We start from the raw sequence: 13,846 nt of genomic DNA, 5'->3' as shown, positions 1-13,846 counted from the left end.
CGGTAGCGTCGAAAGACTGCATCCCTATCTTACACCATTTTCATTCCGAGCACTTTATTCTTGGTCTTCCAGCCTTTTGTTCCCTCTTGGTTCTTGTATATTTTGTATATTATCCGTCTTTCCCTGTAGCTTACTCCTATTTTTCCCAGAATTCTTCAGTAGCAACACATTTCTAAATTTTGTTCTTGTCTGCTCTGTTTACAGTCCGCGTTTCACTTGCACTACACTCCGTATAAATATCTGCAGAAAAATCTTTCTGAAACTTAAACTTACTTTCTTTTTTAAAAAATGTTTCTTTTTCCCAGAAATATTTTTCTTTTGTTGCCAATTTGTTTTTTATGTTCTCTCAATTTCAGGCATCATCAGCTGTTTGCTGCTCAAATAGTAAGCCACTGACTACGTTTAGCATCCTGTTCCCTAATTTAATTCATCTACATTTCATTGTGCTTATTGTACTTTTGTTGATGTTCGTCTTATAATCTCTTCTGACCGCACTATCTATTCTGTTAAACAGGTTTTCAGAGTCTTTCTCTGTCTGTGACAAAATTAGACTGTTATACAGGGTGTTTCAAAAATGACTGGTAATTTTGAAACGGCAATAAAAACTAAACGAGCAGCGATAGAAATACACCGTTTGTTGTAATATGCTTGGGACAACAGTACATTTTCAGGCAGACAAACTTTCGAAATTACAGTAGTTACAATTTTCAACAACAGATGGCGCTGCGGTCTGGGAAACTCTATAGTACGATATTTTCCACATATCCACCATGCGTAGCAATAATATGGCGTAGTCTCTGAATGAAATTACCCGAAACCTTTGACAACGTGTCTGGCGGAATGGCTTCACATGCAGATGAGATGTACTGCTTCAGCTGTTCAATTGTTTCTGGATTCTGGCGGTACACCTGGTCTTTCAAGTGTCCCCACAGAAAGAAGTCACAGGGGTTCATGTCTGGCGAATAGGGAGGCCAATCCACGCCGTCTGCTGTATGTTTCGGATAGTCCAAAGCAATCACACGATCATCGAAATATTCATTCAGGAAATTAAAGACGTCGGCCGTGCGATGTAGCCGGGCACCATCTTGCATAAACCACGAGGTGTTCGCAGTGTCGTCTAAGGCAGTTTGTACCGCCACAAATTCACGAAGAATGTCCAGATATCGTGATGCAGTAATCGTTTCGGATCTGAAAAATGGGCCAATTTTTCCTTTGGATGAAATGGCGGCCCAGACCAGTACTTTTTGAGGATGCAGGGACGATGGGACTGCAACATGGGGCTTTTCGGTTCCCCATATGCGCCAGTTCTGTTTATTGACGAAGCCGTCCAGGTAAAAATAAGCTTCGTCAGTAAACCAAATGCTGCCCACATGCATATCGCCGTCATCAATCCTGTGCACTATATCGTTAGCGAATGTCTCTCGTGCAGCAATGGTAGCGGCGCTGAGGGGTTGCCGCGTTTGAATTTTGTATGGATAGAGGTGTAAACTCTGGCGCATGAGACGATACGTGGACGTTGGCGTCATTTGGACCGCAGCTGCAACACGGCGAATGGAAACCCGAGGCCGCTGTTGGATCACCTGCTGCACTAGCTGCGCGTTGCCCTCTGTGGTTGCCGTACGCGGTCGCCCTACCTTTCCAGCACGTTCATCCGTCACGTTCCCAGTCCGTTGAAATTTTTCAAACAGATCCTTTATTGTATCGCTTTTCGGTCCTTTGGTTACATTAAACCTCCGATGAAAACTTCGTCTTGTTGCAACAACACTGTGTTCTAGGCGGTGGAATTCCAACACCAGAAAAATCCTCTGTTCTAAGGAATAAACCATGTTGTCTACAGCACACTTGCACGTTGTGAACAGCACACGCTTACAGCAGAAAGACGACGTACAGAATGGCGCACCCACAGACTGCGTTGTCTTCTATATCGTTCACATCACTTGCAGCGCCATCTGTTGTTGAAAATTGTAACTACTCTAATTTCGAAAGTTTGTCCACCTGAAAATGTACTGTTGTCCCAAGCATATTGCAACAAACGGTGTATTTCTATCGCTGCTCGTGTAGTTTTTATTTCCGTTTCACCAATATACCGGTCATTTTTGAAACACCCTGTAAGTAAACTTAAAGTTTTTCATTTCGTCCCCTTCAACTTTAATTCTTTTTCTAAATTTCTCCTCTTTTTTTTCACTGCTTGCTCAGTACACAGTTTAATTAACAGTGGGGATAGGTTACAATCCTTTGTTGCTCCCTTCTCAACTACTGCTTCCCATTCGTGTCCTTCGACTCATAACTGCAATCTTGGATCTGTAGAAGGGTACACAAAGCCTTTCGCTCCCTGTATTTTATCCCTGCTACATTCAGACTTTCAAATAATCTATTCCAGTCAACATTATCAAAAGCTTTCTCTAAATTTACATACGTTATAATCGTAGATTGGCCTTTCTTCACTCCTATTTTAACGTAAGTCTTATAGTCAGTAATATCCCGCGTGCTCCTAGATTTCACCGGTACCCAAACTGATCTTCCCCGACGGCAGAGTTCAAGAGTTTCTCTATTCTTTATTAAATTATTCTCGTCAGTATTTGGCATCCATGGCTTATTTAATTGATGGTTCTGTAAAATTCACAACTCTAACCACACACTTTCTTTGTAAGAGGAAATATAAAATTCGCCTGAAGTCTGAGGCTACTTCATCTGTCTCGTGTATCCCACATACCAAGTGAAATAGTTTTGTTATGGCTGCCTCTACCAAGGTTCTCAATAATTCTGAGGAAATGACGTCCACACCAGAGCAACTACTTAAAAACGATTGTTTACTGCACCTACACGTTTTGTTTTGTTCACTTAAAACATATTCAGTGGTCGAATTTTTGTCTGATTTCCTATTACATCAGAAGTGCCGTCCTCATGTATTCATGAGTTCCTGAGTTAAGCACTGCTGTTTTTGTCTTAATTTTTACGTTGTACTGCGGCGCTACACATTTATTGACCTAAAACACGACGAAATATTCCGCCAATACTACCAGTAAAATTGAAAAAAAAAATAATTTTTTACTTCTTGATTGTATGGACTATGAAGTAAGTAAATCAACATCATTTTGAAGCAACATTTCATGTTATTAATGAAGTTAACCGACATAGCGTACGGATGTGTGGAGACTCTAGAACCCTCATGAAATAGTTGAGCATGAAAGTGATTCGCCTAAATTGAACGTGGTTTGTGGCACTTCTGGTGAAAAAGTTGGCGTTATTACTTTTTCGAAGACATTGCAGTGTCTGGAATGAGCTATATTAAAATTCTACAGACATGGTTTCTCTCACAACTTCAGGAATACTCCAAGGTTGTGGAAGTCATTCTGAAGACGGGACTGATGGAATTGCCCACGCTAATCTGTCTTGTGCAAGACTTCTTCTCTGCGGAACTACTGCAAGCTACATCCACATCACCTGCCACTACATTCAAGTGTAGATCGCCCTCTACAATTTACTTACCTCATTCCCTGTCCTTCTAACTTCCCCTACCCCCCATCGCATCTCCACATTTTCCTCCATTATCAAATTTTCCATGACGCCTGAGAATGTGTCTTAGCAACCTATCCATTCTCTTAGTTTCAACGTGTCCTACATTTATTTTCATCTCGTGTCATTTCAGTACATTAGATACTCTAGCTACCTATCTGACCTTCAGCATTCTTATGTAGGTCCACGTGTCAAAAGTTTCTATTCTTTTCTTCTCTATGCTGCATATCATTCACGTTTCACTTCCATATAAAACAACACTCCATTCAGATAGTACCAGAAAAAGCTACTTAGCACATATAACGGTATAAACAATTTACTTTTTTCAGAAAATTTTTTCCTGCTATTGCCAGACTGCATTTTACATCTTCTTTACTTCAGGCACTGTCCCGTATTTTGCTGGCCATATACTAAAACTTACATATAGCTTTTTGTGTCTTCTTTCATAATCTAACCCCCTATCATCGCATACTTCCACTGGGTTCAGTTCTGAGTCGACTTCTAAATCTTATATAAGTGAATGGCCTTCCACATAACTTTCAAAAAGCACAACTAGTACTTTTTTCAGACAATACTAGTGTTATAATAAAGCTCACGAAAGAAAAAGCAACGGAAGAAATGGTAAATAATATTTTACAAATAATTATAAAGTGATTCTCAGAAAATCGACTCTCCCTAATTTATGAAAAAGCGCACTATATTCAGTTCTGTATAAAAACTAGTCATATCAGCAGTTGGTGTAGTACGTGAGCAGGAGTCAGTAAACAGGCTAGAATGCTTCAAGCTTTTGGGTGTGCATATTGGTTAAAACTAAATCTGGGAGAAGCATATTACTGAGCTTCTCAAACAACTAAGTTCAGCTGCTTTTGCTCTTCGTGTAATTGCTAATCTTGGAAAAGAACGAATCAGCCTCTTGACATAATAACGTCCACTCAATAACGTCTTATGGAATAATTTTCTGCGGTAACTCTTCACTTAGAAAATAAGTATTGACTACACAGAGCGTAGTGTTCACCCAACGAAGTCATGTAGATGGCTCTTCAAGGTGCTATGCGTCTTAACTGCGCCGTCATAATACATATGCTCGCTAAGTAAATAATCGATCACAATTTGAGAAGAAAAGTGAGGTCCGTACCTACAACCGTTCAGTGACCATAAAAACATAAAGAGTTTGACAGGTGGCAAAGAAAGTCTTAAATCTAACTCAAAATCATATCTCCTGGACAACACTTACTACTTCAATGACGAATTTCTACTTAAAAACGGGCAACCGGTAAAAAAAGGAAAAGAAGTAGTCTCATGAGTCTTACTAAAATAATAATGTGTTCATTAATGTTCACAATAATCATCTAAATTCACTAATTCCACATCATTTCGATAAAAGAATCGTTTTTCCGAGTCCTTTGCGGTCTCTGATAGAATTAAAATATCATTAGGAACCTCAACGTCGGTATTTATTCTCCTTGAACATGAAGTCCTTTTGAAATCTATTCTTATTTTATTTACTGCTTTTCTTTATGTCCAGACTGAATACGATCGGAGATGGGCTATAGCCATGTCTCACTCCTTTCTCAACAACTCCTCTCCTCTCATGTCCTTCACTCTAAGACTTCTCTCATACTGACGACTTAGTTGCTGCGATTCAGCGGCGCGGTTGGATCGCTGCAATGAGCGACTATCGTGCGATTAAGTCGCAGCATCCTGCACAACTTTGTTCGCAAAAGAGGTTGATTAAAGTTGGACGAAACTTTGGAAACTGTTAGCTTAGAAGATGTATGCGGCACCAGGCATATAAGAAGCCGCTATGCAGCGAGTATATGAGACAAATGCGCAGAGTGATTTGTTAGCAGCTAAGGCGCTGTTACTTGCCAAATGAACAACATATGAAATGTATCTAAGAGTAATCAACAAAACGATACGTATGATATTTGTTTTTTTTATATGGTTTTATTTTCGACCTTATTGCTTTAATCTTTATTTACTGAATCCCAAATTATGGACAATGTTCTGCTTCACTGACGTAAAGTTTGACGCCCAAAAGTAGCTTTTACAGCACGAAAGGAGAACAGAAATCTGCAAGGGGATAGCATTCTCTGAATGCATGAAAAATATCTGACTTTGGTGATATTTTTCCATGTAAAGTGAAAATTAATGGTAAATATGATGATAAATCGTTATTACTTACATTTTATTAAAACATTTTTATATCCACATGGGACGCTCTCTGTAACCACTGCACTTGGTGGAAGAATCCTTTGCAGCCGGAACATTGGTCATCGGCGAGAATATTTTTATTCCCTAGTGCTCTCCTATTCGACCTGTAACAAAATAACTTTGTATGAGTCATCTTCAGTTTGTTTTTATAAGCGTACGTATGATAATATTGAAAAACATAAAGCTCTAACAAAATGGTGACATGCTCAATCAAACGTCACTTTCTCCGCCCACCAAATCGGAACAAAACCATGCACCGAAAATAGACTTTTTAAGTCGTAGCAAAACGGCTACGTTTCCTCATAGAGAATTCAATTTATAATGCGGGTATCAAATTCCAACCAAATCATATTCACTTTTCTCACGTTATGTTTCACGCCAATTTGGAAAATTCTGTTTCAAGAAAAACGAATTTAAAGTTTTGGGTTAAATTTTTTTAAAAGTTAAACATACCTCTTGTCAGCGATCGCTGGACCATACAGAAATCCTTCCAGAACCAGAATGAGGTCATCATCCATCTTTTTCGTGGTTATTGTGGCCCTGTGGTCCTCTTTGACAGTTTTTGCCACCTGTTACTCTACTAGTTGGATATGCTTTTCGCCCTCCTTTGTGCAGAAGAGAACCGTTCCAGAGCCTCTTCGCATTGCGAATGCTGTTAGTTCATCTGTACCTAAATGTAGGTCTACTCTCTGCAGAATATTAATAAACAATACAAATTTCCTGCATGACTCCACATTCAGTGTGAAAGTACTGTGAATAAAACTGTGTCGATCGGTCAATATACATTCCTGGAAATTGAAATAAGAACACCGTGAAGTCATTGTCCCAGGAAGGGGAAACTTTATTGACACATTCCTGGGGTCAGATACATCACATGATCACACTGACAGAACCACAGGCACATAGACACAGGCAACAGAGCATGCACAATGTCGGCACTAGTACAGTGTATATCCACCTTTCGCAGCCATGCAGGCTGCTATTCTCCCATGGAGACGATCGTAGAGATGCTGGATGTAGTCCTGTGGAACGGCTTGCCATGCCATTTCCACCTGGCGCCTCAGTTGGACCAGCGTTCGTGCTGGACGTGCAGACCGCGTGAGACGACGCTTCATCCAGTCCCAAACATGCTCAATGGGGGACAGATCCGGAGATCTTGCTGGCCAGGGTAGTTGACTTACACCTTCTAGAGCACGTTGGGTGGCACGGGATACATGCGGACGTGCATTTTCCTGTTGGAACAGCAAGTTCCCTTGCCGGTCTACGAATGGTAGAACGATGGGTTCGATGACGGTTTGGATGTACCGTGCACTATTCAGTGTCCCCTCGACGATCACCAGTGGTGTACGGCCAGTGTAGGAGATCGCTCCCCACACTATGATGCCGGGTGTTGGCCCTGTGTGCCTCGGTCGTATGCAGTCCTGATTGTGGCGCTCGCCTGCACGGCGCCAAACACGCATACGACCATCATTGGCACCAAGGCAGAAGCGACTCTCATCGCTGAAAACGACACGTCTCCATTCGTCCCTCCATTCACGCCTGTCGCGACACCACTGGAGGCGGGCTGCACGATGTTGGGGCGTGAGCGGAAGACGGCCTAACGGTGTGCGGGACCGTAGCCCAGCTTCATGGAGACGGTTGCGAATGGTCCTCGCCGATACCCCAGGAGCAACAGTGTCCCTAATTTGCTGGGAAGTGGCGGTGCGGTCCCCTACGGCACTGCGTAGGATCCTACGGTCTTGGCGTGCATCCGTGCGTCGCTGCGGTCCGGTCCCAGGTCGACGGGCACGTGCACCTTCCGCCGACCACTGGCGACAACATCGATGTACTGTGGAGACCTCACGCCCCACGTGTCGAGCAATTCGGCGGTACGTCCACCCGGCCTCCCGCATGCCCACTATACGCCCTCGCTCAAAGTCCGTCAACTGCACATACGGTTCACGTCCACGCTGTCGCGGCATGCTACCAGTGTTAAAGACTGCGATGGAGCTCCGTATGCCACGGCAAACTGGCTGACACTGACGGCGGTGGTGCACAAATGCTGCGCAGCTAGCGCCATTCGACGGCCAACACCGCGGTTCCTGGTGTGTCTGCTGTGCCGTGCGTGTGATCATTGCTTGTACAGCCCTCTCGCAGTGTCCGGAGCAAGTATGGTGGGTCTGACACACCGGTGTCAATGTGTTCTTTTTTCCATTTCCAGGAGTGTATATCTTCACCTATTACACCGTTTCGGCTACTGACATCATCAGATCAGAACATAAGATTCAGAGTCAGTATAAATGAATAAGTTTTATTGATACTGACAATGAACCTCATTTTACAAGTTCTAAGTTCTGCTCTAATGATGGCAGTAGGTGAAACTATGTAGTAATAAGGACATACTTTAAGCGATCTACACCCTTTTATCCGTAACGCACAATCCGTAAACAGTTGTAAAGAGCCTCATGTAGTCTATTTCATATAAATAAACTGCATCTACATCTTTATGAATAACTTCGTTAATAATCTGAAATTACTCTCTTATTCATTATCATATGGAGAGAATGTCCCTGCCACATTTTATCTCTTGAAGCGTATGCAGATATAAGTTGAGGCTACGGAATTATTGAATAGATTATCTCAAATATCACAAATTTACAGGTAATTCTTCCTGGAGGAAATAACCCTTTTTTTTAAATTAGCGTATGTTTTCCCTGAGCTATTCTGTTACACTTGGGTTTGAGAATATCAACCTGACTTTTGATGTCTGAAGTCGGGCCGAGTTGAAAAGTACTCCAGACACTATAACGGTACTCTATAGTAGGTCACACCAGCGGTTTGTACATGGTTTGTTTAACAAATAAACTCTTCTTTCCCAGAAAAGTTATCTGTTAGTTTGTCTTCCCTATTAACATTTTCACGTGTACGCTTCACTTTATATTGCCTCGTTCCGTTACTCCGAAAGTATCGCAAGTATAAGGAGCTATCAGAAGTTTCCGTTTGAGGGCGTTGCTGCAGCACATATGCAACGAATCGCGACTCCGCTTCGGGTAAAAATGTGCCGACATGTAGGGAAGGAATCGGTGTGACATTGGTGTCTTTCCGGAGTGCGTGCGGTAAAAGCGGGAACTTGAACTATAACGACGTTACTACCAAATGCTTCCAAACAGGACAAACAAGCTCTTGTTCTTTTCTTGGTTGCAGAAGGACAAAAATCGGCAGACGTCCATCGCAGAATGAAGAATCTTTATGCGGCAGCATGTCTTTCGGAAATCAGCGTTGTGGAATGGTGCGACAGAGGGTGCTGCTACCTCATGGTACCTCACGTCCCCATGTCGCAAATGTAACGCAGAAGTTACGCGCACTCAAGAAGGAGACACTGGAGCACCCGACCTGTAGTTCTAATCTCTCCCTATGCCACTATCACGCTTTCGGTCCCTTAAAAAATGTCTTGAAGGATCGACAATACCTGTCGGACGATTCTGTGCAGCAGGCAGTCAAGGACTTCTTCGCGCAGCAGGACACAGCTTTTTATCAAACGAGTATCTTCAATCTGGTCCGTCGGTGAGATGATTGCCCTAATGCTGGCGGTGATTTTGCCTGGTTGGAATGCCGATTCTGGACTGTACGGCCTAAAGGAAAATTTTTTATCGCCCCATTGCAGAATGGCACAGTCACTCAACCCTTTCGTCATTTAAGTCAAACTACTCGTGCCGTATGTTGATGTGGAACTGTGGAAGAAGTTACAGTGTATTTATGAAGTACGTAAGTCAATAAAAAATGGCTCTGAGCACTATGGGACTCAACTTCTCAGGTTATTAGTCCCCTAGAGCTTAGAACTACTTAAACCTAACTAACCTAAGGACATCACACACATCCATGCCCGAAGCAGGATTCGAACCTGCGACCGTAGCGGTCTCGCGGTTCCAGACTGCAGCGCCTAGAACCGCACGGCCACTTCGGACGTAAGTCAATAGAAATGAGATATGGACCACGGGAAATCCAGAGGAGAGAAAATTCTAATTCTTGGAAGTTAGTGTTATGGAAGAATGTTAATTACCAAGTGGACAGATTAAGTACGAAATGTAGTACAAAAAAGAGTAAGCAGGGAAGTATGCCGATGGAAGACCCGTAATGGAAGAAGGGACAAGTTTTGGCATCCAGGTGCTGTTAGCTTCGCAGTAGAAAGGGCAGTAGAGGTAAAAATTAGTAGCGGCTGGCCAGGGAGCAAAATACGCGAAAGAGGCTTCTAGAGGACTTTGGCTGAAGCAGTTGCGTAGAGGTGAAAACATTAGCACGATATAGGAAATGGTGGAGTTTAACATCAAACTTCTTGAAAGACTGATACCTAAAAGAAAAAAGGATTACTTGCAGATATTCCTATGATGTGGCAGGCTCCAGAAATTTACTGTTGGCTGCTTAATCGAAAACTGCCAGGTTAATTCTCTTGTTCAAGAGCATTGTCCTTCATTTATTCACATTTAAGGTGGTAGACCAGGGTACAATTTGTTTTCAGCCTAATTTTTATTGGCTTAAAACACTCGTTAGAGAGTATGCCATAAATGTTAAAATACGTTGAAACCGCAGTTCACTGCATAGGGTCTGCGCATCCGAGCCCTCGAATGCAACCAATGTAATAACGTTACAGTTACCAACGGAATAGGGAAACTGCTACTTTCGGATGGTATTACAGAGGGCATTAGTTTCAACTAAACGTGTTATAGATAGAATATTGGTCCCGTTGGTTTCTGATAGTATTAAAAAGGGCATTAGTATGAACTAAAATACTGTTCTCAACACGATTTCTCTTCGTAGCATGATTAAATTATAGTAAAAAGTCGAAAATCACGTGCTTGTCTCTCGTCTGCTTAACTTGTCGTTTCGCTTGTTTTTATACGATTTAAAACGTGACTGCTTGAAAATGACAACCATACGTATTTTATACGGATAGGAAAGGTTCGAAAAGTAATCCCACTCGTGCAAAAAATGCTTCGATTAGTAAGCGAAAGCCAGTTAATCCATATAATTTCGTCAAATGTTTTGACATCGGCGGAAAAAGGTCAATTTAAGGTATGTATAGTTTGCATATTAAAAAAGCGCAAATTGAAAGTTTAAACACTCGTTTTTTCGGAAACAGTTTGCGGGAGCTGTGACTCATGAAATATTATGTGATTACATTACACCTTTTTGTAACTTGTGAGTAGGTGTATTTTCTACTGTAGTACGCAGGATTTTTGCGATACATTTTAATTTCGATTTTTGGAGCACGTTTTTATAAAGACATTTTGTCAAAAAATTGACTTTAATTTGAGAGTGCCGCCATTTTCTTGAAAACCATTTTTTTAGAAATATCCTTACGTACTACTTTAGACAATACCAACATTTTCAAAGCAATTTTTGAAAGTTTGTTCTATGCTCAGAGCTCCCACCAACCGCCCTCGCACTCCCCGAAGGCCTTTAATTGATGTCGTGTAGCGTCCTATGGGCGCTAGATCTTTATTAATAAAAATACATGATATAATCTAAAGAGGTTACGATGAAGGTCTACTTGTTTCAAAAAAATTCACCCGATTTCACATTTTCTACGTGAATGAAGATAGAAAATTGAGGTGAATATTAACTTAGGCATATCACTACAAGTTTTTATTTTCAAAAAAAAACTTTTTACAAACACATTTAATGCAAAAATTTACATTTTTATATCACAAGCTTTCATCTTGCCTTCTGCGACAAACATGGAACTCTCCTCGTACTTTTGCGGCGGGCATGTCGGGAGTTACCACAATCACTGCTGTTCCTATGCCGCTCGCATTTCATCCAAAGAAGTAGTAAGGGGAGGCGTGTAGACATGAGACCTTGGAGGTCAGTGATGCAGTGCGAGGTACCCGTTCCGCACAGGCAGCATGAATTGCAGTACTGCACTCTTGACGAAAACCATGTCGCGCGTTGTAACTATTGCTCCAGTTGAAACCAAGAACGCTAATCACTTTTGTTGCTATGTTACCAACATCTCTCTTCGATGCCGACTGAATAGCGAACGAGAGACAAAGGAAGCTAGCTGCACGAAGCGGACTACTACCGTCTCAACCGTGTGAACCGGCAACATCCGTCGCCGAGGTCTAATTTCAGTTTCGATGGCTCATTCAAACTGGAACCCAACGGTGTATCTTCTACATGAATGAAGATACACTGACCAGCCAAAATGTCATCAACACTTATTTAATACCGTGTCGTTTCTCCTTTGGAAGGCAATGCAATAACGATTCTGCATCCTTGTTTGATATCCGTAGGCACGTAGGCGAAATAACTACGAATGGTCCTTCAGTTCCCGTAAATTACGGGACTATGCTTTGTGGGCGCGGACCTGACGGTAAATAGCCTTCCAGGCGCGTGCGATCGTGTTCAGATTAGGGGAATTTGGTGGCCAAAAAACCAACGTGAATTCATTATCATGCACTCCAAATCACTGCGACATGATTCCGACTTTGTCCTGTTATCCAACAGGAAGATTCCATCGCCGTCAGGGAAGACATCAACCATAATGAGATGCAGGTGGTCCGTGTTAATTTCCATAACTGTCATGATGCTTTCGATTACTTCCGCACGTCCCGTGGAATACCAAATGAATATCACCCATAGCACAACACTTCTCTTATTGAAACTTACTGGCAGATTAAAACTGTGTGCCCGACCGAGACTCGAACTCGGGAACTTTGCCTTTCGCGGGCAAGTGCTCTACCATCTGAGCTACCGAAGCACGACTCACGCCCGGTCCTCACAGCTTTACTTCTACCAGTATCTCGTCTCCTACCTTCCAAACTTTACAGAAGCACTCCGGCTTTGGTAGCTCAGATGGTAGAGCACTTGCCCGCGAAAGGAAAAGTTCCCGAGTTCGAGTCTCGGTCGGGCACACTGTTTTACTCTGCCATGAAGTTTCATATCAGCGCACACTCCGATGCAGGGTGAAAATCTCATTCTAGACTGCTCTTATTGGTAACATCGGTGACTCGGTGCCTGTTTCGAGCAAGCTTTCGTGTGGTTGATGGGGTATCCGATTCACGTTTTCATTGATTGACGGTCCAATCTGGATGATCCCGCGACCACTGCAGTGTTGTTGGGTCATCGTGGGAACGCGTATGTGTAATCTGATACGGAACACCATCTTCAACATTACGCGCTGAACAGTGTGCCCAGAAACAATAGCGCCTGCACCAGGGTTTTAGTCTATCGCTAGAACTGCCAGAGATCGCTTCGTTACCTATTCCGCATTACACGGACTCCACGTTCTGTGACGAGACATGGACGTCCAACATCCTGTCTCCTATTCATTTTTTACTGTCTTTCGGCCACTTTCCATAGATGACCGCAACAACAGCACGCGAACAGCCGACCAACGTTGGCATTTCCGCGATATTCGGTCCCAGTTGCTGGACCGTGTAAACCTACCCTTCGACAGAGTGACTTTAGTCGTTGTCACAGGGACCGTGGCATTCAACGTGCAACGCTGTGACTTGATCTTCACCGTGCTGCTGAGACCTCAGAAACTACACGGCTTGTGCATACGGTACGTGTACCTCAGCGTGGTATGCGCGACCATAGCGCACTCCGTCGGCAACTGTCGGCTGCATCTAGATCGCAAATCACACAGTTTCTTTACGAAACGGACGGTAGTAAGATTCTTACGTTAGATGTATTAAAACGCACATTCCCTCCCTGGTCCATAAGCTAGTCACGTTGTTCTGGCGGTAGTATACATAAATTGCAGTATCAATGAACATGTTAAAATGCCGAACCAGTCAATAAGGACAACGACTTATAAAAATTCCAGTATAAACATTCAAATTTACAATAGTCCTCGATACAAGATAAAAGTTGTTTCACCGTTTTCACTTTTTAGTTAAACCCTAAGACCACTCTTACTTGATCGATGTTTATATTCAGTCGAATAGTCCGCAGAACATATGAAATACAAGACTTGAAACAAGTAATTACAAAATGTCTCACAACAAGCAGTGCAAGCGCTCTCGCTGATAAAGCCACTCGAACAAAATCACTCCTCACAGGGAGCGCATTTATGTTTACGTAACATCGAATATTATAGAATATACTTAAATTAATCAGATAACGCGAAGATGAA

Source organism: Schistocerca nitens, chromosome 1 (assembly GCF_023898315.1).
Source record: "Schistocerca nitens isolate TAMUIC-IGC-003100 chromosome 1, iqSchNite1.1, whole genome shotgun sequence".
Classification (NCBI taxonomy): domain Eukaryota; kingdom Metazoa; phylum Arthropoda; class Insecta; order Orthoptera; family Acrididae; genus Schistocerca; species Schistocerca nitens.
The sequence above is the reverse complement of the archived record's forward strand: the minus strand, read 5'-3'. Positions refer to the sequence as shown.